The following is a 6,673-nucleotide window of genomic DNA, read 5'->3' as shown; positions in this document are numbered from 1 at the left end:
AAATTCCAGTGACATAGCTTCCAGCATCATAACAATGCCCAAGTCACCACAGCATGACAAGCTGACAGATAGGTGGTTTGATTTGTAGATTATGCTAATATATATGAGTACAAATAAAACAAATAAATAAATAACAACAACAAAAAATATAATGAATTATCCGTGAACTTTTTGAAGCCCCCTCATAATTGTGTTTGTGAAATCTGACAGCCCTATCTATATATCTTAGAACTGTATTTTGGATTGGGTACAGACTGAGGAGGGAGGAAGACCTGAATTTGAGTATTTAATTTTTAGAGCTCTCTGGGTAAGCCAGATGTGATTCAAGATTGAAAGCACTGTCTTAAAGGAAAATGTTAAAATAAAATCTAAAATTCTTATTATAGTATAAAACAAAGTCTAAAGGTTTTATTATGGTATAAAAACAGTGTAGCTTCTTCTACCTTCTTATTTGCAGTCTCCTATGAAATCAAATGATATATTGCATTAGGTAATCTGCTTCACAAGACCTTTTTAAAGTGTTGAAGAGCAAAGATGTCAGCTGGAGGACTAAGGTACACTTGACGCAAGCCATGGAATTTTCAATAACCTCATATGCATGTGAAAGTTGGACAGTAAATAAGTAAGACCATAGAAGAATTGTTGCTTTTGAGTTATGGGGTTGGAGGAGAATATTGAAAGTGCCATGGGCTGCCCATAGAACCAACAGATCTGTGTTGTAAGGAGTGCAGCCAGAGTGCTCCTTGGAGACCAGGATGGCCATACTTCGTCTTTCATACTTCAGACATATAGATAGTCAGGAGGGACCAGTTGCTGGAGAAGGATATCATGTTTGGTAAGGTGGAGGGTCAGAGAAAAAGAGGAAGACTCCCAGCGAGATGGCTTGGCCAAGTGGCAGCATCAGTGGGCTCAAGAGTGGCAACAATAGTGAGGTTGGCCCAGGATGGGGTTGTGTTCCATTCTGCTGTGCATAAGGTCACTATGAGTCAGCATCAACTCGATGGCACCTAACAACATTCTTGCTTACACCTTACACCTATACTCTTCAATGCTGTATGTTTTCTTACCTTCTTGTCTTTGTACAAAATGTCACCTAAATTGACATTTCTTTCCTAATCTTCAGATCTGTTTAATGAACTCCCCGTCAGTCATCCATTAAGATGCAAATCTGACTTCCCTGACTGGTCTTGTCCATTTCTACAGCATTTTGTATGTACATAGATTGCTCTGACTATGACTACTAAATATAATGAGCATTAGCTTTCTGCTTTTTGCTAAATGACTCTTAATGACACACTATAGGGTATCCAAGTAGCAGATCATGGGTTTGAACTGCTAACCTTGTGTTTAGCAGTCCAGTGCTTAGTCTACAACACCATATCAGGGCTCCTTCTACTTCATTGGTTATATGAAAATAGAAATTTTGTAGAAAACATCAAGCATCCAGTTTTGAATACATTAATATGTATTATACTTCTTTTAAAGTGTTGAAGAGCAAAGATATCACCTTGAGGACTATGGTACGCCTGACCCAAGCCATGTTATTTTCAATAACCTCATATGGATGTGGAAGCTGGACGGTGAATAAGGAAGATCGTAGAAGAATTGATGCCTTTGAATTGTGGTGTTGGAGAAGAATACTGAAAGTGCCATGGACTGCCAAAAGAACCAATAGATCTGTTTTGGAAGAAGTGCAGCCAGAGTGCTCCTTGGAGGCCAGGATGGCTAAGCTTCGTCTCTCATCCTTTGGACATATTGTCAGGAAGGAACAGTCGCTGGAGAAGGATGTCATGTTGGGTAAGATGGAGGGTCAGAGAAAAAGAGGAAGACCCCCAACGAGATGGATCGGCCAGGTGGCATCATTGATGGCATCGAATGTGGCGACGGTAGTGAGGTTGGCCCAGGATCGGACATTATTTCGTTCTGCTATGCATGGGGTCGCTATGAGTCGGTTCCAACTCGATGGCACCTGGCAACAACTATACTTGTTGTTGTTACTGTTAGGTGCAGTTGAGTAAGTTGAGTCATAATGAATTTATGCACAGTAGAACGAAATACTGCCTGGTCCTGTGCCAAACTTACAATCACTATTTGAGCCCATTACTGCTGCCACTGTGTTTATCTATCTCGTTGGTGGTTTTCCTCTTCTTTGCTGACCTTCCACTTGACCAAACATGATGTCTTTCTCCAGGGACGAATCCCTCCTGTTAATATGCTCAAAGTATAAGAGACAAAGTTTCACCATCCTGGCTTCTAAGGAGCTTTCATTATCCAACTTTCACATGCATGTGAAGCTATTGAAAATACTAAGACTTGGGTCAGGTGCACTTTAGTCCTCCAATTGATATCTTTGGTTTTGAGCTCTGTAAAGAGGTCTTGTGTACCAGATTTGCCTAATGCATTGTTTGAGTTTTTGACTGCTATTTCCATGAGTGTCAATGGTGGATCCAAGCAAAATGTACTTTGGTGGTGGTGGTGGTGGTAGTAATATGCAGTGGAGTTGAGTGACCTTGTATAGGGTTTCCTTTAAATCTTTACAGGAGCAGAAAGCCTCATCTTTCTCCCATAGAACTGCTGCTAGCTTTGAACTTCTGACCTTGAGGTTGGCAGCCCAACTGGTAACCAGTACGCAACCAAAACTCCTTAAGATGCCTTTGAGCATATACTAAAGTCATGTTGTTACTAGGTATAATCAAGTCAATTCCAACTCACACTGATCCTAAGTACAACAAAATAAAACACGGCTCCATCCTGCACAATCTTCCCAGTCCTTCTGAGTTTGCAGCTACTGTGTCAATCCATCTCCTTCTTCATTTTCACTGAGCCTCGACTTTACTAAGCCTGGTGTCCTTCTCTAGGGATTGCTCTCTCCTAAAAACGTGTCAAATACTTGAGACAAAATCTTGCCATCCGCAATTCTAAGAAGCATTCCAGCTGTACTGTTTACTACACAGATTTGTTTGTTCTTCTGGCGGTCTATGGTATATTCAATCTTCTTTGCCAACACCATAATTCAAATGTATCAATTCTTCTCTGGTCTTCTTTATTCATTTTGCAGATTTTGCATGCATATGAAGCAATTGAAAATCTCATGACTCGGGTCAGGGGAATCAAAATGAAATCTTTACATTTAAATACTTTCAAGAAGACTTTTGCAACAGATTTGCCAAATATAAGTTGTTTGGTTTCTTGACCACTGTTTCCAAGGGTATTGATTGTAGTTCCAAGTAAAATGAAATCCTTAATAGCTTTAATATTTTCTCTGTTTATGATTGGTCTACTTGTGATGATTTGTGTTTTCTTTATATTGAAATATAATCTAAAATTATAATATAAACTAAAATTATACATTTTTTTTTTGCCAAAATGTCTTTTTCTCCCTCTTACTGTCAACTGAAGAAAGCAAAGCAAAACAAAACATCAAAAAATACTTGACTTCATGGCTTCAAAATTTCTAAATATGTTTTATTTCTTATTTTCCAGTGACAGTTTCCTTGTGACACGACAGTTTTCCTCAATAACATTTTGAATGTATCATATATTAGTTCATGTGAACCTTTGTTAAACCTAACTGAAGTTTTGCAGTATTTGGCATTATACTCATACATTTTGATATAATTGTCCAGACTTAGCTATGTTGACATATTTCATAGTAAAATTAATTTGCTACAAATTACAATATATTATGATTTAGAAATGAATTTTATTGAATTTTTGCATTGAATTGAATTACATTTAATCTTATACTGAATGTCCATTTTGCCAATTTCTCCTACCTCTAAAGAATTGGATGTTGAGGAGAACATTCAAAAAATCTGCTATTTCACAAGTCCATATCTTAACATCTAAAATAAAGTTGTAGATTGAGGGATAAGGAAAAACATCGCTGGGGATGGCAGGAAGCCACACTTGCTAAAAATTTTTGTGGTTTTGTATTTTCTCATTTAGAGAGCAGGGTGGAACTTACAGAGAAGATGATGTCTTTTCCTACTTGAGCTCTGAGCTTTAAGAAAGCTGCTGACAAAATTCTTGATTTTTTTTTTTTTTTTTACACTTTCAAATCCCCTTTTTGTCCTCCTCACACACATAGCTTCAGGGGTCTCTGCACACCACATTTATGGCAGCTGTACAGTCACTTAATGTTGGTCAGGTACCATTTATTCTTTTATCCCTAAAATTGTGTTGGCATCAAAATGACAATTGTTGTTGTTGTTAAGTGCTGTCGAGTTATTTCCGACCCATAGGGACCCTGTTTCCAAGGAGTGGCGGGTGAGCTTGAACCACCGACCTTGTGGTTCAAAGCACTTTGCAATCCAGCTCATTAGCCCACAGTGCTACAACCAGGAATCCAAAATGACAGTTAACCAGTGTTAAAGCCATAACATATTTATTTACAGAGCACGTTAAGCTTTAGACACTTGGCACGTAAAAATAAGATCAGACCCCCACTGTACATGATCTCAATCAGGTATTTACCTGTCCCTACTAGGCATCTGTACACTGGTTCAAAGGGCAGCAGAGGCAACAGGTGGACTGGATGGAACGTTATGATCTGGAAGCACACTATGAGGTTACCCCACTATCATGTACCACTCACTTTCTCCAAGGTGGTCTCATTCTAGAATGGCAAGTCCAACTGATACAAACTGAAGACAGACAACACATTTACTCTGTAGAGACATCCTACTCATACTATGCATTCACTGTGATTTTGAATGCAATTCGTCCCCAAAACTTGTCGTGGTCATCTTGGGGTTTTAGGTTGGGCAATCCATCAATTTTACAGTCAAATGTCGCTTCTCTCCGGGTACTGTTACGAGAACTAAATGATGCCTGGACAGCAACTATTAGCTGTCTATATATCACATGCAATTTTTTCCCATAATATGGAAAATATTTCACGTCTATAAATCCTTCGGGATGGTAAGTCTAACTGTCACTTCTTCATTCTGTGAAGTACACAATATCCTTGGTTTTCCTTTAGGTTTTAATCTAATCATTCGGTTCATTTTCACAAGAATACAAGGGTTTCCTCTGGAATAGCCATATTCATGAGCATTTATGCCCCTGCCTTTTCCCAGTAAATCAAGAGGAAACTGACACGCATTGTAAACAGGGCCCTTCTGTTCAAAATGTACTCCATCCGCACAGGCCATGAGATTCTTCTGTTCTTCTAAGTCCTATAACTTCAGAAAATGATCAAGGTCTTTAATGTATCCTTCATAGGAACTTGCATCAGACAAACTGAATGAATACTCTAACGCAGTCACTCGTTTCGGGAAAACTGTAAGTCCTAGACTGGGTATTTTGGAACGGTATTTTGGAACCTCATCATCATTCAGAGTCTGAAGCATGAACCACACACATTGTGAATGAGAAGAGATCAGCCAAAACCCCATAGAAGACTAGATGGCAGAACAAGATCAAACCCCAGCCCGAGGAACACTCCGGTGTCTGGTTTTAAAATTCTTGATTTTGATAAATGTTTTGTGAGCTACCAAGTGATCTTGTAACATTTGTCATCACTTTACAAAGAAACCCAAAGTTTGCAAAGTGACCCAAATCTTTGTCTTTATAATAATGTAATTTACTGCTTTGTAGCAGAGGAAGTAGCTTCCTGCTTTCTTATTAAACCTGCTATGTTTCTTTCTTTTATCTGAGAGTAGATATTGGACACTTTTTCCTAATAACTCTTCAACTGCCTGCCTCCTTGCTAGGAGTTGACCTTTTTAAAGACAGAAAATGCCATTTACTCTAGCTCAGTGCCAAGGACAGTGGTTGGCATGGAGTCTGACTTTGGTGTTGGTTTGCTCAGAAAATGATTAATTACTGTGGTTTTTCTAAACCCAGAGATTCTATTGTCATGTGACTTATCTGCCTACTATTCTGACTTATTTAAAGATGAACCTACTAAAATAATGCTGATAAATACCATTTTATATTTGCATAATGCTTTATACTTTTCAAAAAAAAAAAAAAAAGCACCTATTTTGACACTTATAACAGCTTTGTAAAATAAGTAAGGGAGATCTTACCACTAAAAGGAAAATAGAGAAGTTACACTAAACAGAAATTCTATATAATAAGCAAATATAGTAATAACTTTTGCCTCACTTTTATTTATCTAATGAACAGAGAATTATAATGCAAATAGTGTGGTGCTGTAGTATATGTATTGGACTGCTAACTGCAAATTCAGTGGTTCAACTCCACCACCTGATCCTTAGAAACCCTATACAGACAGTGCTATTAGGTGTCGGAATCTACTCTATGGCACTTAAAAATAACAATGTAAATGACACAGAGAATATTGTGTTCTCTTAGTAGTAGGTCTGATCATTTCTTAAAGGAGGACGACTACATCTGGGGAAAAACTTCCGTGATGAGCCCCTTGGAATGGTCCTAATATTCAAAGACAACATAATTCGTTTTCAAATTGCTTCCTAAGACTAACTGTTATTGTTGTTGTTAAGTGCTGTTGAGTCAGTTCTGACTCACAGCAGCCCTGTATAAGGTTGCCAAGGAGCAGCTGATGGGTTTGAGCTACTATGTTGTTGTTATTATGTGCAGTGGAGTCGGTTCCGACTCATAGCGACCCTGCACAGGGTTTCCGAGGCTGTAAATCTTTATGGGAGCAGAAAGCCTCATCTTTCTCCTGCTGGTAGTTTCGAAC

At 38.4% G+C, this 6,673-nt stretch overlaps 1 pseudogene; it reads right to left on the bottom strand.

Moving 5' to 3' along the window:
- Window positions 1–4,692: 4,692 nt before the first annotated feature.
- The window catches only part of LOC102842268, an 18,865-nt pseudogene continuing 16,884 nt past the window's right edge, over window positions 4,693–6,673 (bottom strand).

The sequence above is a fragment of the Chrysochloris asiatica genome, unplaced genomic scaffold, assembly GCF_000296735.1.
Source record: "Chrysochloris asiatica unplaced genomic scaffold, ChrAsi1.0 scaffold00004, whole genome shotgun sequence".
NCBI lineage: Eukaryota > Metazoa > Chordata > Mammalia > Afrosoricida > Chrysochloridae > Chrysochloris > Chrysochloris asiatica.
The sequence above is the reverse complement of the archived record's forward strand: the minus strand, read 5'-3'. Positions and strand labels throughout refer to the sequence as shown.